Below are 24614 nucleotides of genomic sequence, written 5' to 3' on the forward strand. Positions count from 1 at the left end.
TCCAAGCAGACGATTCCCTAACCCGCCAGTCCGGGGAAGTAGAAGAAATAGTGCGTCTTTAGAAAAAAGTGGGTTGTCTCTGATATGGCGCTAGGTACACCGTTACCCCAAATTGATGAAATGCCCAACGAGTTGACCGTACCGGTGGCGCCGCACGCTCTTGTGCTAGAGACTGTCTCGTGTTTGTCCAAGGACCAATACCCCATAGAAGACGAGGCCGGCGCCTTCCCTCCTCCTTCGTCATCAGCTCACTGTCGGGAAAGCGTCTTTGACTAATGGGTTTGCAGTCCTATCCCACCCATGTATCGAATGTGATCCCGGAAGGCCAACATATTGCGTCTCAAGAGCCGGTGTGTCATGCTAAAGAGTTGTCAGGGCGTCGGAAATCGCGGTCCTGGCGGTTGGCTATAGAAATGCGGGCGAAAAAGGCAAAGGGACGCAAGGGTCGATGTCTTCGCGACGTCCCAACTCGTGTCTACTTTGGTTGGCTTCGACTGTCTGGCTACAGAGTTGCCTGCAGCAGAACAGGTGTCTTCCGCGCATCACTCTCCGCGCTGCTATGCCACCGCCAGGCTCGCGGCAGACAACATTGTGACACTTTTACGACGTCATCAAGCGAAACTCGAGAGACCACGTTTAAGGACGCAGTATGCACACCAGTTGGAGACGTCCTCCAGGCACCCCAAGCTGTGTCCCAACATTTACTCGATTCATCCTTGGAGTAAAAGTATTGTACCTTGGCGTTTCAAAACATACTAGCGCTTAAGGCCCGTTCACACACCTGCGTTCGGAGCGACCACTATGCTTACGAACGAACCGCTGCGACTTCAACGACAACTGTGCGCGACGTGTACAGACACATGCAACCACATGCAACTACACGAATCAACAGCCAATGAGAAATGAGCTTCAGCTCTTGCTCCTAGCCAATATGAAGCAACCCAGCTACGCTTACAAACATGGCGGACGGTTTCGTGCCCGACGCTATGCCCTCACCGGAGCAGCCGGAGGTTTCGGCTACGGCGTACAGTCACGAAGATCTGCTGTGCGCCTACAATAGCTGTTTAAAGGCTGGTTCAGACATCTTAAACGAATCCTTTATCCACGACTGCGTCCGTTCTGACCGGAACGACCGCTCTGCGCCGCGCGTACGCTCCTGCAACAACCGCAACAAGCGCAGCGGGCAGGCGACGCGGCGGCCACCTCTCCGCCGCCGTCAGCTGTTTCAGCGGTGCCTCTAAGAAGAAAGGGACACGCTGCCACTCACTTGCGTAACAGGAAATAGACAGACCATCTTCTATGACCTCAAGCTTTATTAATTTTTTTCACGATATGCTTGCAGGGTAGTGCATTATTAAAAGGAAAAGATGCAGTACGGCCGTCTTGCAAGATCACGACTTTAATACACGACTTTGCCAACAGTACAAATCTCGCCACACGCCTTTTCTACGATAAAAGACGATGTAATCTTAGCAGCGATATAGCAACGTAGAAATATAATTTCGTGATCAGATAGACGTTGCTTACGTTCAGGATTGCTAATACTAATCACCTTTCTCGGGTGATGAAAACGCGTGAAAATTCGCATCCTTTATACGGTACACACCATTAATACCTTGAACTTGAACACACGCACGGAATGCGACAAAGAAGAAATCCGGGCGAGGTTCGAGGAAACAAATGCTAAGAAAGTACCACTGCAGTCGAAGTAAACAAACACGACGGCACGGGCGTTTCTGCTGTCTTGAGAGTGCCGCCACGAGATCGTCGCACGAGTAGGTGAATCTTCCCTTCTAGTACGTGCTGGGTTATCATAACGACACACGACGAAAATTCACAGTCAAGGATAGCGCTTTTACGGGGAATGATGAGCTCCTACCACGCCGTCCACGTCGACGATCACCACCGACGCCATGTTTGCAGATAGAAGGAGCCCGGCACGACCGGCATGCAACGCGCGCGACCAAGCTCTCCTCGACCTGTGATTGTTCTGTCGCTCCCGTCGTTCCCGAAAGTAACGAAAAAGTTCAGCCCGGCTCAAGTCCTTGTGTTGCAAACGAACACGAACGAAACGACCGTTTGGCGCTTCGTTGCTATGGCGATTCGTCGTTCCAACCGGTTGCATTCGTTCGTAAGCATAGTGGTCGCTCCGAACGCAATTGTGTGAACGTGCCTTTACTTGATAGCGTCGAAACTCGCATTCCAGAAGCATGTTGTTCAGTCCGAAGTAATTGCTCCCGCTACCGTCCTCCGGTCGTGCGTGACGTTGGCTGAGGTCGAGTAACTGACGTCACGTGCAGACTTGTACGTAATCCGTTACAAGTAACGAAATTACTTGTAATCCCTTACATTTATCAGTAATTTAGTAACAGAATAATTACATATTTTCAAGAGTAATTTTAAAGTAATTTCCTTACATTTCTTACGTAACGGATTCCTTGTAATCCGTTACTTTTCTTTAAGACCCCCCCCCCCCCCCCCTTTTAAAGGAAGGCTTGTTTTTATTTTGGTAAAGTCGAGCGCAGTGACACTGTCACGCGCAAAGGGAGGCTGGGCACCCTTCAGTTCCGCAAAGCCTTCTTTTGTTTGCAACACCAAGCCTCTAATTATTTTTAGACCCTAATAACAATGTCAAAAACCCAATTAAACATTTCTACAAAAAAAAAAAAAAAGAAAACGAGGGGGGGGGGGGGGGGGGGGGCGGCGGCGGCATGTTATATCCGCTTTTTTTACTCCTTTATTTTTCTTTCTTTCTTTTTTTTTTTTTTGTGATCGAAAACGGAGAGAGGAGGACGCGAAGTGATTGTGTACCTCTTCGAGAACCTCCAGACGGTAAGTGCACAGACAAGAATTAACAATGTCCTTCTCGTTTATAATGACTACGACTATTTTCATTGTCACAACACCAGACAACGCTCCGTATACCCTAAAATCCACTAAAAGAGATGTGATAATATGTAAAGGTACTATTGCCACAAGCATCCTCCTTCGTTGCTGGAAACTTTTCCTCTCGAAAACAGGATGTTTTTTTGTTTTTTTTTTCTGTTTCTTTCACCTAATTTTACCCTGTTTTAAAAGCTACTTACTTTTTTGTAGTCCAACTTCTAGAGTTGGCCCACTATATTTGTGAATTCCAGCCAGGTTATCTGCACCTCAGTCACCTTTTTTGTGAGTCAGCTTTTTGTGAGCACTTTGAAAATGGTAATAGTCTTTCTTTCTTCTTCCTGTTTTTCCCCCAGCAGGACGTATCTTATCTGAAGCAGATATCTTTACAAATAAACATAATAGTGGCTGACGTAGACTAGATATTCTGGGCTTGGGGAAAGAGTGAAACTCGAGTGGGGCCATAGCAGGGCTTACTTAGTAATCAGCCCTTCGCTGCACATGGCGTCAGCAGACGTCTATATGGAGAACACCGGAGTAAACTGCAGTCGATTCGTGCTCCGTGCGTTTTTGAACGGCACAAAGAAAGGTACACACGGCAAACGTGTGTTTACATTTAATTTTTTTTAACTGACGTTCTAATGAGATGTTGTTATGAGTATCCTTTTTTTTTCTCGATTACTTGTATTTATTTACTGCAACTTCTTTTTATTCATTAACGTCTCAACCGAGGCTCGACCTGTTCAGAACCAAAGGAAGAATGTCGAGCCAAACCTTATTTACTATTTAATTATTTTACTTTTACAACTATGTTTTGCTATTGTCTGGCAATATACGCCGGTATAGTAAGATGGACATAAATAAATTCTTATTCTTGTTTTGGCTAGATGTATGATGACTTTTACAGCTTTGCGATTTTGCGAATGGAGAATTTTAGTCGATCAGTCAGATGACTCCATTAACAATACCCGATACTCCGCCGCCGCCTGTGCGCAAATGGAACAGGTTGCAACAATAAGAACTTGGATAACCCTCTTCCCTTTGTTTCTTAATTAAAGACAATATTGGCGAAAGTAACGGATTACTTTTTGGGGTAACGGTCACTTACTTTCATGGAAGGGTAATTGTAATAAATTACAATTTAGCCGTGAGTAATTGTAAATGTAATTCCTTACTATTTTTCAGTAACGTGTACAAGTCTGGTCACGTGGTCTGTCGTCTGCGTTTTCTGTTTGGAACGATCAAGGGTCGCCAGCGCTGTTTTGGTGATAGTTTCTAGCGAAGTTTGAGCTGTAACCAGCTGTAATGGAGAACAGGTTTTGTGTGAACGCTGTGATAGTTGCTAAAGTTGAGGATTTTGCTAATTGGTATGACATGTTTGAGAATAAAAACAACGCAAAGGACAAAGGACCAGATGAATAAATACACAGACACAGCGCTGTCTGTGTATTCTTCGTTTCGTCCCTCGTCCTTTGCGCTGTTTTAATACTCAGCTGCGATAGGTTCTTTCCAACTCCGGGATTAGTATTCGGACGTATTCACATCGTGGACTGGTCGACAGAAGGTAGACATATGGTTTGTCCGATGCCATATATGGCCCACTGTACAGCATCTGCCGAAAAAAAATGCTATTGCATTAAAACATTATGGAATTGTTCAGCACAAGATTGACAGATTTTTTCTAGTAACGAGCGCCGTCTGGGGATTTGTGTGCAAACTACAAATGAAGGGCAGCCCAACGTGCCTCTACCCGTCAGAACGCATTGGCATCGTACCGTTCTATCGGTTTTCACTGGTTTTTATCCGCCATACTACCAATACTCAAAAGAGAAGCGTCAAAAAAGACGAAATAAGCGCAAGGATAGGCGCCGAATATGTTTGTCGCGCGAGATGGCGCCCTTCGAAAATGGCGACAGCGGGAAGCAGGGCCGGAAAAAAAAAGAAAAGAAAAAAGTCCAATGCTGTTGAAGTTCATAAACGCGGCTTATCGCTGACTTAACTCTAAAGTAATGCAACAGTAACGTTCGTTAGTTTTTGGAAGGAAAGGGAACGCCCTTTCGTTACTTTTGCAGAACTGTAACGAATCTAAGTAACACGTTAATGTTTTGACAATCTAACGAGTAACGTTATTTCGTTACTTATTTTCGGTAACGGGCACAACACGGGTGGTAGGTGTAGTGTTTGTCCGTGGTCGAGTCGATTTCGCCTAGCATGGCTGTGCTATGGGGGTCACCCAGGGCAGCTTCCAGTTTCCCTGTAGGCATACATCGTTAAGTTGCTTTAATAGCACTTCTCATATTCTTAGATATGCATCACTCTTACTTTGTCATGGCTTAGTGGCCGCGGTATGGCGCAACCGGAACCCATCGTGTGCTTTGCAGAGAAGTTTCGGGGGTATTTATTTATATATACTTACGTAGGACATGTACCATCACAGGTTTCCCTCGATACTATTCATATCCTGGACAACCGCCATACGGCCTCTCACGAGGCGTTTGGCTTCCCCCCCCCCCCCCTCCCCCCTTTTCGCGGCATATACAAGCACTATCAGACATCGCTTTCAACGAAGGTTTTCGCGGAGCAATTAACTCGTGTTGTGGCGTTGTGTCGTGAAAATCGTTTCCAAATGCACTGGCGCAATGTTACTCTAAATAATCAAGCGACTCGGTTGAGTTTATATTTGAAGCAGGGGACGGCCATTAAGCTGTTTGACGCTATACATGTCACGTTCAGGCATGTCTACAAGGCAAATCCATACTTAGATTTTTTTCCCTCTTGTGTGCCTTCGCCTCTGCTACATTCTATTTTCGCACCAAGAGAAAATCTATCCCTTGTCGGTTATTCGATATTTATTTTGCCGGACGGACGTTAGAAAATGGACTCTCTGGGTTTCTAGAGTCACTAGCACACTCTAAAAAAAGTATGTGCGTCTACACTCTAAAAAAGTCTGTGCGTCTATTTTCACGCACAAAACTTGGAGAGCCAATCAGCGCAACTTAAGGAGGCAGCTCAGCGAATGACGATGCCGAAGCATATGTTTAGACCAAACAGCGCACTCTGAGTTGCGACATTAAGCAATGCAAGCGTGACGTTTTGCATTGCTTAATGTCACAACTCAGACTGCGTTTTTTGGTCTAAACATATGTTTCGGCATCGTCATTCGCTGAGCTGCCTCCGCAAGTTGCGCTGATTGGTTCTCCGAGCGTTGTGCGTGAAAGTAGACGCACAGACTTTTTTTTAGAGTGCTACTTAAAAAAAAAAAAAATCTCAATGCGTGGCGAGTTCGATGTAACTTAATAATGCTCCGCAGCCAATAGGATTGCGGCGTTAGCCGATAGGAGTGTCTAAGAACCAATCACGAAGAAGCGTGAACTAGCTTAAAACTCTCGCATGTTTACTTTTGTGCTCTGGCACCTGTGAAGGACGCGAGTACTGGCTTGACTTGGTAAAGTTTTGCGCTTGCTTCCGGCGAGATGCATAGACAGAAATGTAGCTTAATGAAGCCTTGTTCAATTACATTTTTCAATTCAAGTTATCGTTAGGCGAAACGTTTGGGGCAACTTAAGTTTATTGCGCAACATATTTTTTCTTTTCCCATTTTTTGTTTCTTTCGAGTGTAAAGTTGCGGTTAAAAGATAAACGAAGAGCGGATCGCGTGCCTTCGAGAGCATGCAGAACCTTCTAGCAGAAATTGTTGCGCGACACTCGATGTTTTGATGATAGGCGAACCGTCGAATTGCTGCTCTTCAAAATTGAAGAGCCGTGAGTGATCACGTGAAAACAAGAGCACGCAAAATTTAGCATTGTCGTTTGCTCTGCAGAGTGATCGCACGGCGTGTTTTATCTTTCGATGCAACGAAGGTCGTCCTTTATAGTAACACCTTGAGTGCTTGGATAGCACGCAAGCCATAGTGGCAGTGGAATATTGGGGAACGGCACACCTTCTGAACGGAATTGGAACGGCTTCAATCGAAGGACTACGTGGAGAAAATCGTAAGGGTGCAGGCGAGCTGGTGAATATTAACCATGTTGATTTAACCTGAGACTGGGGTAGAGAAGAAGCATCAAAACGTAGAAGGGACAGAAAATAGACAGAACGACGTCTCAAGACGTCGTCCTGTCTGTTTTCTGTCCCTTCTACGTTTTGATGCTTCTTCTCTACCCCAATCTCAGGTTAAATCAACATGACTACGTGGAATCTGTCAATAAAATACGCAGCTCCTGCGGCTGCACATATCAGTCGCCGCAATTCCATGAATTCTAATAAAGGAGCGGCATCATTCTCGAAGCCGAGCGCACAGCGTCAAGACCGTTTGGCGGTGAATCGCGAGGATAAAAGTTGTCGCGATAAATCAACCTGTCTCTTTCTTCAAACACTGCCCCCATCCGCCGCTATATGGCACCTGTCAGTATGATTCGGTCGCCGCTCCTTTGTTGGCATTTCTTTTGACCATGACTGTACTCTAAAACATCCGGAACGTCCACTATCCCGTGAGGCACTGGAGGGAGCCAACAGGTGTACTTTACAGAGAGAGCTCAGCGAATAATAGGGTTGAAGTATGTTTAGTCCAACAAAAAAAACAAAAAAAAACAACAAAAAAACCTGGGGTTAGGAAGCTTCTCGAGGGGATATGAGGCAACAGAGGTGAAGCCAGAAGTGTGGAGGGACACGCCCCCATCGATGACCAAAACCACAGCTAGTCGTTTTTTGGTCACCCTCGAGTGCCCGGCATTCTAAAAAATAGTGTCAGATCAGCATGGGAAAACATCGTGCTCAGTGTTGAAGCGCAGACTGTTTTTAATGCAAAAGCATTTACTCTCCCATGCAACGAACCGGCGTAATCAGCTTTTGAGGCCGCGAAAACATGGCACCTAAATTCCCCTGTCCCATGCAGCGAAGCCTGTAGTCTGTAGCAGCGAAACAAGTAATAAATGCCCATTGGCTGCGTCGCGTCATATCAGATGCTTCGTAGAGGAAACCGCCGAGGACGCTCAAGGTCAAAGCGGACGCGCCCCACAAAAAAAAAAAAAAAAAGACAAAGAAAAGCAGAGCAACGCAGATGCATGGTCACGGAAGCCGTGGAGCCGAGGGGGGGGGGGGGGGGGGGGCGCGCCTGCGCAGTGGGGGAGCGTGACGTCACCGCCGGAACGCCGTGTGAAAAAGGAAGACGTGGCGCGCTGCTTGTAGCAATACGCTACGTGTACGAATGCTTTCGCATTCCTACACGTAAGCAGTCTTAAGCGTGTTCTCGAATTTCTTAGCTCTCAACGTGCTCGTATTTTCAGCCTTGTCCTTCGCCCAGCTCCCTTCTTCCAGTGCAGCGATTGGCACATCCTCCAGGTGCTTTGCGGGAAAGTAGATGCTTCAGGTAGAGCTTAGGAATAAAAGATGAGAGATGAAGACTTAGCAAGAATTTAGGTTACAAAAAGGATAAGGGAGCGGAAGCGTACGCTGGTTCCAGAGTGGCGTTGCTGATTAATTATTATTATTATTATATCGAATTAAGTCAAAGCTGCAGATAACGCTCGCTGGGCGCTCCATGCTTAAGTATTTTGAAAGTTTAACTCAAATACAGAGGCGCGCATTTAGGTCGCTACCCTTCCCCCCTCACGTTCAAGGCCATCCAACCAGATTCATTCCTGGGGTCAAGAGTCGCCCAACCGATACATCGAGTTGTTGTCGAAACCCCCAAAGCAAATAGCCACAATAGCCACAGCAGCTCGCTTGATCTCGTACGGGATCCAACTGTTTCGTCACTGCGGCCTGCCGGTCGGCGGCCCCTAGGGAAGAACACTACCGCTACCCCAAAATTTCTAGGGACTTTTGGTCGCTGGCGCGCAAAACCGCAGGGCGCGCACGTCACCGAAGCTCGTAGACGTAGAGCGTGTACGACGAGGGCGGACAGCGTCATTTGCCCTTTTCTTTCGTCGTTAGATTTGCAAGTACTTGTTTCTCTTTTCGGTTTGCTTTTGCACGTCCGCGCGCCCGTAAGGAGCGCACGCTAGACTCGTTACTTCACGACGAGTCCTTGTGCCGTGTCACATCAACGGGGCAGCGCGGCTCCATTCAAATATGAATGGGAAGTCCCGCCCTCGGTTCGTGTGCTCCGGATCCTCCTCTTATGTTCGTAAATTCTTTTTGCTTAGTTACCACCCCTGTGTCACAGATGCGGTCGCGATCTCTGCGAGCTCGATCGATAACCATTCTGTCGATTGCCTTTTTTTACTGCCTCTCAAGGGCGTGTTGAGGTTGCGTGCGCGTGTCCGTGCGTGAGTTCAGACTTGTATGATGGGGCGGCAGTGCGCAACGTGAACAGCGCCGCACGTGGGCGGGCGAGGCAGTAAAGAAATAAAGGGAATACAGAGCACACTGAGGTTATTCTTGCAACTTCTACCTGACTCCCGGTTTGACAGTCGAGCGCAGTTCAGCCTGTCTGGCCCTTCATTTTGTTTCAATTATTCAACCTGCTTCGTTATTTGGTTCGTTCGCTGGTATAGTCAAATTCTGTGAAGGCGCGTTCCCTCGCGAATTTATATCGACGAAGGCAGGTCCTAGGCCACCATTAGGTAGACGCGGAGTTCCATCGCCACCAAGCCGAACTGATGGAACTCGCCGTTGGCACACCGTCTAGGGCACGAGATCGAGTTCAAAGCATTTTTGTGCTCAGCCATCTATGCACACTGCGTGCCATTTATAGCACAATCGTAATTTTCCTCTGTGATGCCCGATCTCGAGAGTAGGAAGCACGAGGAAGTTTGCGTGAACCATTAATAACGATAAAGAAATAAGTCACACGGCTGTAAGAATAATGAATCGTTCGGACATTTACAACAGAGCCGTCGCGTCAGCGAGAGAGCGGTGGTCGTTGCCGCCAAACGCAGCTTTCGCACACTATGTGGATGATATCACGAGTATCAAGTATTCGTGAGGGCAAAAACTTTCACTGGCTCAAATTTTCCACATCCGCTTATGTTTGCCACTGTGAGACAAAAAAACCATTGCCTCCTTCCAAGCCCAAGGTAGAAAGTGCAGTGACGTTTCTGAACTTCGAAGAATCGAAATAGTGATTCTACCTTTAATACCCAACCTGTCTCCGAACTGAAGTTACTGCTCTCTGTTTCTCATTTTTTTTCTTCAAAGCTCTTGTTGTTGTTGTTTTTTTGCAATTGTGGGGTGAGGTGCGTTTTGCATTCTAGCATTGCGGAATCTGTACTGGATTCCGTGTTGCACAAGCGTTTATGCTTACATCTGTAGCTTTCAAAATCTGGAGACGCCATCGTATACGCAGGGCGTCCGTGCAAGCTAGGCAAGGGATTCTAATATCATTAATCATTGGTATGATAAACTAAAGCTTAAATGCACGCTAAGCAATCAACGCTTGTTAAATATTTTCAAAATGTTAAGGGTCAAAATACATTCGGGGCTGAGTACTCCAAACTTATAACATGTATGCATATGAACCGAGTACTGGAACAAAAGTATCTGTGTGGAGTATAGGATGTCATTCATATCACCCAGAGCTTTTGCAGAGGAGCACCCATCTTCACGCGAAGGCATAACTTGTGCTGATCGGTTTGTCGTACCAAAATATTACAAATCAGGACTACAGAAACCAACTTTAGAGAAGAGAAATGCAAAGGAGGCAAAAGTTTGACATCTGCTTTACACTTTCGTCTTTGAAGTTGCGTACTCTTAAATATTTGTCATAACAAGCACACTAGACGAAGACACGTACTAAGGTATTCGTCTCAACGCAGTGCGTCGCCGATTTGTGCTATTCATCATGAGTGGTGACAGTTGTGACACTGCCAGTACACTACGTTCCAATTAATGAGATCGAGCTTATCCAAATCTCTCATTTAATCCACCCTCCCTTTGTCTCTCACACACTACTCACAATTCCTCTTGACAACCTGACGTGGCACAACAATATCTTAGGTCTCGTGGAAGCTCAAGAGTAGCTGGGGTGCTATGTTGCGCTTTTTGCACTCCCAGGAGACTTGGAAGAGGGAAGTGACGTCAACGACACAGCAAACGCAGATTGGATGTTGACAGAAGAAGACGAAATCAACATCCAATCTGCGTTTGCTGTGTCGTTGACGTCACTTCCCTCTCCCTAGTCTCCTGGGAGTGCGAAAAGCGCAACATAGCTCCCCTGTCTATTGAGGCGCGTTTAGATTTGCAAACTTTTCAATATAACGCTTATATTCATGTTCCACGAGAGAGCTCAACGCATGTCAGCGATTACCTACGTCGTTTTTGTTTTGACGTGGTAACCGTGGGGCCGGGGAAAAAGAAGGAACGTAGGACAGACACAAAACAGTGGCTGTCCTACGTCCCTTTTTCTTCCCCAGCTCCAGGGTTACCATGTCAGTAGTGAACCAGCTTGCCTGCACCCTTGCCTTAGTTTTTGTTTTGTTCGCCCCCCCCCCCCCCCCCCTTCCCCCTATTTTCTTCTTTCTGTCTCTTGTCAGGGAGTTGACGGAGTTCGTATAGGACTGCCAGTTTCGCTTGATACATCTATTTTCTCCCACTCGTTGGTGCACATAACTTACTACCACTCGCACTGCCTTCTGTCCGGTGCGTCGCCAGCTACCGAATGTCCACGCTTGGCTTGCATGTAACGTTATAGCACCATGCTGTTGGTCATTCCTACTTGTGCCTGCAGTAAAAAAAATCAACAAAAAACATTCGGTGGTCCCAAAGTATTTTTTTTTTTCTTCGGCTTTTATGTGTCAAGCCAAGGAAGAACATCTGGCACGCCCCAGCGGAGGACTGAGGATTAATTTAGGCCGCCTGGGGAACTTTTGACGCGAAACCTAAAACGTGCTTACACGGCGCCCTCCTCTGCAATAAGCCTCTGTCCGATTGCAGGCGCTACAGCCGGTATTGGAACCCACCACGTGGGAATCCGTAGGTGGGCACTTTGCCTCGGAACCACAGAGCCGGCTTATTCGGTGGTGCGAAACGTATGCGGCATAAGGCACGCTCTCGGCAGAAAGGGCATCACAAAGACCGCGGTTGTAACGTTAGGGCAAGCCATGTAGACAACGCGGCGATCTTCAAGACCCACTGTTCAAGTGGTTTCGAGTTGTATCTTTCTACTTCCGAGAACCGCGCCGTGCTTTACGCGGCTCCGCAACTCGACTGGTTAGTCGCATTCAAAAGTCAGGACGTTGGAAAGGCGCTGGCCGCCGGCCAAAACTCTTGCTCGAAAACGCTCGCCGCGCAACTCGCTACGAGACCGTTTTAAATTAATTTCGTGGGGGTCCGAAGGACCCGTTCCGACTGCCTACGTTTGCTTAACACCTACCGTCGTTGTTATTGCACCCACGTTCTTTCTCCTTTTCTTTCTTCTTTTAGGTTTCCTTTTGTGCGCTTTTATCACTAGGAAATGTTGGCCAAAATTTCAAGCCTAGGATAAGCCTTCATTCTAGCGGCATTGAACGCGATCTTGGAGTGACTATAGGCGTGATAACCTGCCCCGTTAGGCGTGCGAATGAGCATGTTAGAGGAGGAAGACATTTTGCGAGGATTTTTTTCTTTCGTTTCTTGGTCCTACACTTTACAATGAAACATTGCTACTTATTTTTCTTTTGCGTCTGAACGATACGGAACAGGAAATACGGGTTACGGATCCAGTACAAAAGATAAACTGCTCGCTCCATTCATTTTTTTTTATCTTCTTTTCTAACGGGATTCAAGGAAGGTGCGGAAGCATAGTTTTAGTTCTCAATTTAGTAAGGAACCTGGTGATATATATTTGTTTCGACACTAAGTTCGATGTATGATTATATAAATGTAGATATTTATATGAAACCCGAGGATCAGCAATGGGGTGGTTTGTAGAGTCCCTATCATTTCATGTCATTCATTTTAGAGATGCACGTTATTGCCCATTACTAATGGGCAAGTTAAAATAAATCGGATCCAGTTTTTAGTCGGTAATGATAACTTTCCTCACGAACTGAATCGATATCCTAAAGAAGAACATGAAAGAAAGTGAAAACGCCCTCTGGACGCAAAACATGTATTACCGTTGGTCCGAAATTACAACGGTCAGACCTGTACCAAATTTCACGCACTTACGGTCGCATACTATGCTCTTCTTTTAATTGATCATAACTATTTATTTAATTTAACTAAACTCCTTCTTTTTTCATTTCACAATGCTTATCCGGCCCGCCCCTTTAACCGGGAAAGCTATCCTTCCGCCTGTACGCCTACACTGTACGGGCGGAAAGGTGCGCTAGCCAGCCCTTGCTGCTTCCGCATTGATGCGGACAACACGATGCAGAATAAGCGCGAAGCTTCGGCCTATCGCGGAACTAAAACAAAGGCAAAGACCACGCAACGCCGGCCCGCCGTAACGGCGCCTTCTGTCTCTACGCGTGCGCTGACTCCTTTCAGGGTCTGCTGAGCTTCCTTTGTGAGCCACAAGGACGTCGTCAGCCGTGCAGGGTCACCGCGGTGCCCACGACAAACTTGGAATCTCGTCGGGCCGCTCCCCTTTTCGTTGTGGTGCGGAAGAGCAGCGTGCTAACTGAATCGGAGAACTTTCCAGTTCGCTTACTCTCCGCCGCTGTCCTTTTTTAGGGGCGGATGCTTTGCCGTTAGTAGAGCGTGAGCGGTCACGTTTCAATAAGCCGCGGGTCTAGCTCCGCTAGACAGGAGGCTGCCCGACCTCTATCTCTTGAGTGAAAAGCTCGTCCAGAACCTTCTTTTTCGTAGAGAACAAGGCTGCGCGCCTGTCTAGCTCCGGTGTTTATCGGTTGGTTTACGGTGCCGGGGCGAAATGCGCGGTCAAACGCGGTCGCGCGTTTTGCCGCAACACGCGACAACACACCCACACACGCGGAGATATTTTCGTCGGCGAGCCAGGCGCAAAAACTTGTTGCAACGTCGTTAAACTTGAAATGCTGAACGTTTTTATATAACTCTGGGGAGGGTTTATCAGAAGACTAAATTCGCTTCTTTCTCCATCGCACTTTGTTTGCAGGTCTTTTTGGGGACTCGAAATAATTGTAAGTCACTGCGTCATAACGTTCGGAACCATTAGACACGAACGAGATGAAACTCTCCACAGCCGAGAGAGACTTTCCCACACCGTCATAATGTCGTTCAAGTGCAAGGACGGCACTACGGCGCTTCACCCCACAAACACGAGAGCTTGAGACGCCCGCCCGTTCCGTCACACCCTTATGCAGGCAAGAGAGAGAGAAAAAAAGAAAACAAAAAACTTTAGGGGTCATCGAAGAAAGTTCGAAGAAAGTTCTGCATTTCCCCAAACACGCAAAGCCAGTCGCGTCACACAGCCGAGACGGGCACAAAAAGTGAAGGTGCAAGAGAGTCAGGTTACCTGAAAGCGGGCTTCTCTAGCTGCGCTCTGCCGCTCGGTGGCAAAGCCGACGGCTCGAAGCTAGGCCTCGCAGGGTCCCGACGGTGGGTCTGAGTCCGGCACGAAGTCGGGGCGCTGCTTCTAGTCGCCGCTGTGTCGCCTCCAAGTTGCGCCGAGCAGCTACAGCGCTCTCCGCGTCCTTTTTCCCTCGCTCTCTTCCGAACTGATAACCTAGTTAGTCTACGCCGGTACCGGGGGACGCGCCCGCTGCGACTTCAGACTGGTGCACGACGTAACGTTGCACGTCTCGATCTCGGAAGATTTTCTTGCAGGAAGACAGGCCTGTATAAAAGCCGGCGCGCAATAACAACGGGTCCGAAGGAAGGGGAGATCCTAAAGTGCATGTGAAGAGCGGGGGTCGCGAACGGGGGAGGAAAGCACCGGCTCTATTGGCGGAAATGGGTCACGTGGGTGTAGAGGTTCGTCGGTGCCCTAGATCGTGAACTGCCGTTTCCCCAGCGACTAGGGAGCCTGGGTACCTAGGCATACGGACGTGAGGAGTCGAGAGAAACAGATTGGATTGATTCTCGGCGTTCGCGTGTTTTGCTTTCTTTTCTTTCTGGGAGTTTGACATAGGGCTTGTCCCGCTCAGTGGTCCGATGCCGGACCGTTTTCGGCGTAATCAGTGTTGTACGGGTGCGGCAAGGGTTCTCGAAACACGATGCCAATCTTTGCTCGGTACACGGATGGTATTGCATCTCCGTATGTATGGAGATCTTAGCATGCATACTTAGGAAACAAGACCGATCGTTGCACTAGTAAAATGTTTCACACTGTCAATACTCCGTTTCACTTTAGTTTTGAGCGTGGCAGAAGCTGCAAGACCGAGCTTCGGGCTTTCAGCGTCCGTGCCAAGCACGCGCGCACGTGCAATGCAACCACTCTTTAGGGCCACATGCTCCCGCTTGTAGCTTCGACCATAGGCGTAGACTTCGGGACGGGGGGGGGGGGGGGGGGGGGGGGGGCATCGGGGCTTTGCCCCCCCCCCGGGACCGGGCCATGATCCTTACCGAGACGCAGTTTACGTGCCATGTAACGAGCTTCTATAGTAGTGGCATGTAAACAAAATAACGCCCACGTTGCCTTTATTGACAAAATACATGGGCAATGGAATCCCAGCGTGCTTTCGTTAGCTTCAATCTCAGTTGTGGCGAAAAGGTAACGCGCAGCCTCCCCCCCCCCCCCCCCCCCCCCCCGGGAAAATGGAAAGTCCACGCTGCTGGCTTCGACGTCGCTTGCGCTTAAAGGGGCCATGAAACAAATTTTGAGTTGGCATGAATGATTTTAAATTGGGACTTTACTAATCGCATATCGTTTAGTTGGCCAAAAGAAAGAGGCTAGAAAGTCAAAAGCCAGCTTTTCGGTACGAACATTTGAAAATATAGCGGACTATTTTGTACCTTCTTGCCTTCGAAAGCTCTCCGCCTTTTCACTACGATACATCCGCGGTTCCAAAAGCGCGTCACCGGCGCCAAACTGACGTCAGCAGAGCCCGGCTCACGCATTGGACACGAGAACTGCGTCACTCTGACGTATGCGCTCGTCAACAATCAATCCGTCGACGAATATTTGGATTCGCGTTCGTGGCCAATGAGTGCCCTGACGGAACTTACTGTCACTGGGGAATGACAAGTTCTATGGTGTGCATAAAAAGCACGGTGGAAGCTAGGAGTCATCGCACCGGTGCCGAGGGGATGTCACGGCCACGTGATTTCACAATTCGCATTTGAGTTGAGGATTAAAGCTAAGGAGGAAGAAGTAGGAAAATCGTTTCATGACCCCTTTAAAGTGAAGCGGAGTATAGGGAGTATTCACTGGCAGCCATAGCTGTGTGTGCGAGTGCTGGACGCGTGCTGATGGCAAGCTTCCACAGTTCTTTTGCAACGTGCATCAAGATTGCCGGTCTTAGCTGCCTATAAATGTGATGTCTTTCTGAGCACGCGCTTTAAACCGTTGCCCTCAAATATGGCGTCCAGTTAATAACGACGTGCGCCATCGAAAGCGTTGCTGCGGTCGGTTTTCCACGATTGGCCGAATGCTGACTATGACGTCAGCAAAGGATTTCTCATTGATGGAAATAAGACCAATGTAAGAAGTTCGATTTTGGCGGTGTTTGCAGTGTTGGTTTCAGAGCGCAATGATTTCATGTTTCCACCATGCTCATTACAAACACAATCAAACATGTTGTTCGCAATGTAATGACGTCACGAGGGGGAACCATAGGAGGGTGCCACGAAAATATCTCACCGCTAATAGAGCAGTAAGGCGTCCTAGTATCATCGTCATCTGTTTTTCTTTGTTATCTTTCTTTTTAATTGACTTACGAAGAGATATTCTACTGCACTGAACAGACAATTGTTGTAAATCTTTTATATAACAACCGCTAAAAAAAGAAAAAAAGCTTAAAACATTTGGCAGCGCTCTTTACTTCCAAATTTTTTTAATGCATGAAATGCAGTTTTTGAGGTGCGATACTTTCAAATTATTTAGAAGACATTAAACCGTTGTTTTAAGGAGCGAAGAACCTTTATATTTATCGAATTCCCCGGTACACTGAGTGGGGAAACTGGGTGCACAAGTTCACGTGGTGTCATTTTCTCCGTTAAATTTAGCGGAGAAACTAGAGGTTTTTAAGTTACGTGGCATTGATTTACTCATCAAATTTAACCGGCACACTGAATTAATGTACAGGTCACGTGACATCAGGTCACGTGACGTAATTTTGTTTGTTAGATTTAGTGGGCAAACAAAACTTCTGTATAAGCCTCGTGACGTGAGGTCACGTGACATTAAAGTCCCCGCAAAGTATAGCGGGGAAAGTGCATTGGGGGGGGGGGTGTATAGATCACGTGACGTCGACTTTCCCGCTGACTTTGGCGGGGAAATATAACTGGTGTATATATCACGTGATGCGAGGTCACGTGTCATCAATTCACGTCACGCGAACTAAACACCAATTTAGTTTCCCCGCTATATTTAGCAGGAAATACGCGGACGGATAGACGGACGCACGGAGAAAATTTTGAGATTGGGGTTTCGTTGAAAATGCATTTCGCGCTTTAAAAAAATCCTAAAGCAGTGTGGGTGAATACGTGTCTTACATGGGGGCTCTGCAGCATCTCATGCTCAACTTTTCTTACTTGTGGAGCGGAAACGACCTCCGTGCAAAAATACGGAAAATGCAAGAGCGTGGCCTGGGAAAGTGCTTCCTTCGCACAACTTGTCAACAAGACATTTTGGATTTTGGAGAGCTCTGCACTCGGGCCTCTGCCTTGGCTGTCGCTGCCTACAACCTGTGAGATGAAGGTTGCCACTTATTAGAATTGCCGCCCGGGCGTACTACACAGCGTCAGTGCAAAGCATTTATTAGAGATTTTTAGTGGACTGCTCCGCGTTGCTAACATAGCTCGTGCCGTCCCTCTGAAGCATTGACTGAGCACACGTCCGCTGGGCCCAAGATCTGCGAATTACGGTATACTAATACCCTAATTACACGGGCACCCTTAACCGTAGTTAGGTCCCCCCTTTGCTGCAGTTACGCTTCACCACAGTTACCACACTATACTCCCGGGCAGCTATTTCAGAATTAAATAGTGTGCGTGCACAGCTTTGATGGGCGCTCAAGATGCGTAAGACCGCCAGCGCACGAAGCTCTGACTGCACAGCCACACAACGTTGTCAAAGGGTGCGGTAACTGTGGCTTTGCGTAACTGCAATTAATGCCCCTGTTACACGGGTGCCCTTAACTGCGGTTAACTCAGCTTTAATTGGTGTTACGCGGCACCAGAGTTACCGCACTATACTCTCGGACAGCTATTTCAGTAGTGAAGAGCGCGCGTGCACTGCTTTCATGGGTGCTCAAGATGCTCAAGCGCACGTTCGCCCATAGCTTTGACTGCACAGCCGCAGAATGTTGTCCGCAAGTATTGTGCGCTAACCGCTCATTCACACTGGAAGCGGATCCGCGTTCGCAAAACGGTTGCGAACGGGGTTGTATAAAGGTCGAGTACAGTGGCTTAGCATAACTTCAGTTAAGTGTGTCCGTGTAACAAGGCTATAAAACTCTATTGTTTTCATTGAACGACGTATCGGAAGCCCGCCACTTCCAAGCACACTTTGTAGCGCACTCGAAACAGTATCGCGCGTTTTTTTTTTTTTTTTTTACTCATTTCGACTAAAGTCGGGGCGAGGCTGCTTATATATACATCACTGAAACGTCAGTCTGCTAACAGATTCGAACGCAAGTCACCGCGAGGTCCTTGTTAGAGATGCCGCATGGCAATAAGTTCAAGGAGAAAACTTGGCAGGCGGCATTCGAACCACGGATATTGCGGTGACTTGTGTATGATCAGTGTGACACCGGCTTGATGGCGATATCCAATCGTCGTCTCGGACAATTGCTATAGGTCCGCGCCGCGATTTCGCGGAGATATTGCGCCCCCGAACCCTTCAAGGAAAGATGACCTCCCCCCCCCCCCCCCCCCCCCCCCGCTCCCCCCTCCCAAACACACACACACACACTTTCTTGGAGTGACTAAAAAGAAAAGTGTTAGAAATAGTTTTATTTTCATGATAACAGTATTGGGGGGTCCAACGCGGAGCTCCTTAACTTCAAGGAACAGTGCAACTATATCGGCTAACACTGTTGCTCACTTCGGGTAACAGTGTTTCTCACTTTACACATGCCTACTGGCACTAGTGCCACACAAGTATAATGGCACCCAAAGTCACTGACCAAAAAGCTTCAATGTCGCCGCGTAATTTCAAGGATAAAACCGGTCATTTTTTTCTCTGTCTCTCCTTCGCAAAACTGGATGACGAAGTTCTGGGTATCGCATTGTTGGCGTTGTCAACGATGCCATCCTCAAGATTTCGTCATCAAGCCAACCCCAGGAATTTTGGACACGGGCGCGTGCTCACAACTTGCGCTCTCTCTCGGCTTCCGGGACCGACTGTAACTCAATAGGCAAAACCAGTTTATTCTTAATTGCTCAATACCAAGGCAAATAATCGGCTTCCTCTCAGTGGAGTTCTATTGAGTTGGGAGACTTACATCTGCCGACGAAATTCGAAACTCGTTTGACCATTTTAAATTTAGCCAAAAGCCAGTGAGAAATTTTCTCATTGCGCCTGTGGAAGCACCCGAAAAGAGACCGTGTTTTCATACAAGAACCATGTCCTGACAAGAACTGTCTCTTATACGGAATTGCTGTCATTGATAGGGTACCCAGTGAACTTACCTAAACTATGATGCTTTTTTTTCTCTTTGATCAATAAATATTACGACGGTCCATGAGAATTTTAGTAATTTAAACGGACCGCGGCTTCCGTCATTAAGGTTTTAGAAAATGCAAAATGCATTAGGCTATTCAAGCTCAATTTTCGGACAAACGCGCATGTTTCCTGCCCCAAGGCTAGAACCCCGACTTGTGTGAAACCCAAGTGAGAGGATGGTTCTGTCTCTCTAAATTAATATGCCGTTAAGAGCAATCACCTATATCGCCTAATTACTCGCGTGTCACGTCATTAAAGAGGTGCCAAATCGTTAAAGTAGCGAGATTACGCACTTCAATTTCAATTTTTGAACAAACGTTCATGTTTCCTGCCCGAAGGCTAGAACCCCGAGTTGTGTCGAACCCCAGTTAGAGGACAGCTCCGTCCCTCTAAATTAGCATACTGCTGAGAGCCATCATCTATATTGCCCAATTACTCGCGTGTCACATCATTAATGTCGAGCCAAATCGTTAAAATGTCGAAATTACTCTCTCCAAACTCAATTTTTGGACAAACGCGCATGTTTCCTGCCCAACACCGACTCGTGTCATACACGTGTTAGATTATAGTATTTTGTTTATGTAAAACAGCATATCGCCTAGAGCAATTGCATATTTTGTATGATTACTCGAGGCTTGCGCAATTAAATTCTTTCGGTTGGGTAGCTAAAAACGCGAATAATTGTCTGCAACCAGACTTGGACATTCTGGTTAGTACTTTTTATGTACAATGAATCACGTACCATGGAGAGTCCATTGCATGTTTTGCATAATTTCTCGAGGTTTGCTTCATTAAAATAAATTTAAGCTAGACATCTGGGAACGCGAAAATAATATATCCAAGCTCACTTGGCCTTTGTTTTCTTAATACAAACATCTCTTTGGAAAGGGCCTAATACTCGTCTCAATATACTGACATGATCGTGGAATTTTATTCTAAATACACTGGGGAAAAAAATGTGGCAAGCCACCTCTTCTCATTATCGCTGTAATTGCAATTTGAACACGGGACCGGCTGACAAGAACGTCAAGAAGCCAATCATGAACCAAAGAATATACGCGTAATTAGGCCGTGAAGAAAGTAGAAATACTTTCAACTCAAAAACTAAGGGAGGAAAAAAATGAACCACGTGTAAATGTAAAACTTGCCAGACTCGCGTAAAACAATAGCTCTAACTAAATACCCTCCCCCCCCCCCTTTTTTTATATTGAGGGTTGCTAAAACAGCAAACACTCGCTTGCAAAAAGAGCAAGTGCTCGGTATCTCGGCGAATCGGTCCTCGGGGCTCTTCTGTGCGATGCCCAATTTTATCAGTGGGGCATTTAAGTTTTTTTTGCACACGACTTCGAAACCGGAAGGCATTTGATTCATGTTGCGGAAGACACGTGAATTCTTTATTTCCATCTTTTTTTAGTTTTCTTTTATCACAATGTTGTTTAACGCAACAATAATTTTCTTAAAGCTTCTTCATAGCTCTGATTTAACTGTAGCGAGGTTGCCACCGAAACACCCGCAACCATGAAATAGAATACGGTTTGGTTTTGATCCGTTCCGAGTTAATAAAAAAAACACGGCCTTTGTCTTGTTTTCGCTTTTGTGTGGGTCGATTCGACAACCTGCCCGAGAAGCCCACGCTCACGCTCAGAAATAAAATCTTATGTTTTTATTACTTTTCTCGTGAAAAAATTGGGGCTCCAATTTTTTAAGATTTTTTAGCTGCGACCTAATATTTTCCGAGACGCCGCTTGAGGAAGCTACTTGGCGCCACTGTGTTTTCTCTTGCAGCGTTTTGGGAAAGATTATGTCTCCTCTGGTTCCTAGCAAGCTGACCCTAAAGACGGAGCAAGGAGTGTTTAGTTGCGTGTGCTCGCGCACACCCGCGGCTGCTGGCTCGTGGAAAGATCGTGCGCCACTTATTATAGACACTCAAATTAAGCATCCTTTTAAGGAGCAACCCCACCGTGCATGACGTTTTGGTGCTTTTTTGACGGTTTATAACGTTCTTTCTATGTATCCTACAATTATAAAGTTAATGTGAAATGGTGAAATGAAAAAGACTGTTTTTCAACAATACTTTTTTAATGTCTCGATATTACGATTATTTTTAGTTTTAGTTTATTATTGAGCTTTTATTAGACCACAGTCTCTAATATTGAAACAAATATTTCTCGAGTTGTAACGTCCCATTGTCCACGATATTTTACGAGAGCGTTCGGTTAGATATAATGAAATAAAAACGCAAGCAACGAACTTTACAGATAATGCTTATTTTAAAATAAAAAATAAAGTTTAAAATGGTATTATTTTATGGTGCTATAAAAACGGAATCACGTCAACTAATCAAAATTACAAGATATTAAATTACGAAGCATCCTTCAATATTTCATTTTCCTCAACTTCCATATTGATATGTTACACCTTAAGAATGTTATTAGACCTCAAACTTTTCCCATTTAGATACGGAAAATTGCAGCTTCTTAATATAAAATACAGATGGCGAAACGTGTTCAAGAATAGTTTGATTTGCATTTGCCGTCGTGTGCCGCTTGGGACGCCACGTGAAAGACAGAAAAAGCGCCAGATGTCAGGGTGTCAGATGCCTGGATGCCCGCAGTGAGCCAGCCAGAGATAGCAGAACAGCAAGCGCGAGGCTGCGGGTGCACCACAGGTGCTTTTGCGCACGTTCTACTCCACTTTGGTACACATGCCTGACGCGATCCAAATGAAATAGGCGCCATGAAAGGGATTCCGCCATTTGGGATTCCGCCACGTATGCGACAACATTTGAATGCTCTTATCACTTGCAAAAATCATTTTCGCAGTCAAACTACGATTGTTGGAAAGGTTCGACTATATTTTTTTTCAAAAACCACCTCGGTGGAGCTTAAGTGGCAATGATATTAAAACAAAACACCGAATATTAGAACGTCTCAGTGTGTTTGAGTCAACGTGCTGGTCCGTGATTCCATATTTGTCGGGTTTAAATACCGGCCGAGTTGCCCGCAATATGACGGAGGCCAATCTGAGTTTCGGTTGCACATCAAAAGATCTCCAATTCCTCAAGATAAATCCGCATTTTGTTCTATTGGGATATGTTAGATAATTTTTGTTGGTTTGGCTTGTAAAACCCTAAGATCAATTCCTTCAAGAGCGGATAATATTGACGTATACATCATCAAGGGGAGGGAATTGAAGAACCACGCGGCCACTTATCACGCTCACAAATGGCCAACACTATCTCCTCGAGAACATTTCTGCCCGAAGGGCGAAATGCTCCTCTCAAGATGACGCCGCAGCCCGGCCCGGAGTCTGGCCACCAAGGGCCACAACGCACGCTGACGTCCCTCTATCAGTGCGCAGCACCTGTTTTTCTACAGAGCACAATTACCAGCGGGGAGGGTAAGCTGAGCAAAGGTGCCTCGCGGACTGGTTTCTTGCTCACGGTGCGCTAAAGAGCCTCACCGAAAATTACAGTCTAGTCACTGGCAGAATGTTCTCGTTACAACGCAGTTGCAAACACATGCTGACTCGTTTCTGGGTGTTCACAAATCGGGCAGATGGAATTCATGGCCGTTCGTCATTTCTTTAATTTGTCTTTAGTACGTAATACAGATCAGCCCATTTTCGGTTGAAAATCTCGCACGGGGCTTGGCAGTCTGGCAGCTGTGATGCTGCCCCACGGGAAACCCTCTATTCTGACTCTTGTTTGCTGGACGTTCGGTAGTATGAGCTGCTCAGCTAAGCGCATTCCTGGAGTAGCCTTGGTGTCTAATTCAGGGGCAAGAGACTGCAATCTCTGGCTGAGGGACAAGAAGTGTTTATAGTAAGGCGAAGGGGCCTCAGCACACGGATGATGTTCAGGACATGGATCCCTTTCGAGGAACATTCTATATACACGTGAGTTTCTTGCCAATTTAGAGCGGAGCAGTTTCATCACGTATATTCTATCGAGTCGGGAAGTGGTGCCGCCTCCCCGCCAAGTGTGTGCTGAATGTCATCTCCATGAAGGAGTCCATGTGTCAACAAATTTAGAATATTAATTGTTACAATTAATTACGCCTAAGTATGAGCACGTAAAAATAATTGTGACTAAGAACGCCTTCTTTTCGGATGCTTATGCACTTCCTGCCATGGTTTCTATACACTTTATATTGACTTGGCCTGTGTGCAGCGCTTTTTTGTCAAACTCGAGAGTGACACTTTCAGCATGAAACCCGAATCCCGACAGCATGAATCCCGAATCCGAATCCCGAATCCCGACACCCCGAACTGCAGGGGAGTACCGCAAGGAACAGTGATCTCACCGACACTCATCAATTTGGTGATGGCAGAGTTGCCTACCAGGCTTCGAAATATCGATGGTCTAGCTTCACCATATATGCAGACGATGTCACGCTCTGGACACGCGGAGGCGTCTTGTGAAACCAAGAACAGGCGACGCAAGAAGGTATAGATGAGGTCGCTCGATATCCCTCTGAAGTTGGCATGGAGCCATCACCGGATAAAACACAGTACATGGTTGTGGCCAGACCAAGGGACCGTAGGAAAGGAATAGCCGACCTGATACGACTAGAGATCAATGGACAGGAAATAAGTAGACACCCGCACATCAAGATACCGGGAGTCACCTTCGAGGAGACGGCCCTCACCACGAGGTGGATAGCCGAGCTGCAGAAGTGGGGGACACAAGCTCTCAAGCTCATCCAAAAGATCACGAGTAAGTCCTGGGGCGCTGACGAGAAAACCCTCAGGATCTTAACGGAGGCAGTACTCACGCCCAAGGCATTGTACAACTGCAACTGGCTCAATCTGACCAGACAACACTGGAAGAAGCTTGAAAGGTTGAACTACCAATTGATGAGGGTAGTCACAGGCCTTCCAAAATACACAGCTATAGAGGACCTGAGGAAAGAGGCCCAGATGAACACTATCGAAGAGCGTGCCGAGGTTCAGAACATTGCCCAATTTCAACGGCTCGAGAGAACAGGGCACGGACGCAAGCTCCTAGCAATTCTAGGATACGACATGCGGACAGGCCCCCGCTAGACTAACCACAGC

General features: G+C 46.8%; 1 protein-coding gene across 2 annotated transcripts in view; it reads right to left on the reverse strand.

The window, feature by feature from the left end:
* The window catches only part of LOC8029586, a 253208-nt gene that overhangs the window by 178110 nt on the left and 50484 nt on the right, over window positions 1–24614 (reverse strand). Inside the window, exon 1 of one of the 2 annotated variants that reach the window (XM_040502828.2) lies at window positions 14244–14590. The exons of the other annotated variant lie outside the window; for it this stretch is intronic. The gene's annotated coding sequence lies outside the window, so the exon portion shown is untranslated. Of the gene's footprint in view, window positions 1–14243; window positions 14591–24614 lie in introns of those variants that run through there. 2 annotated transcript variants of the gene reach the window in all.

Source organism: Ixodes scapularis, unplaced genomic scaffold (assembly GCF_016920785.2).
Source record: "Ixodes scapularis isolate PalLabHiFi unplaced genomic scaffold, ASM1692078v2 PGA_scaffold9__187_contigs__length_104089568, whole genome shotgun sequence".
Taxonomy (NCBI): domain Eukaryota; kingdom Metazoa; phylum Arthropoda; class Arachnida; order Ixodida; family Ixodidae; genus Ixodes; species Ixodes scapularis.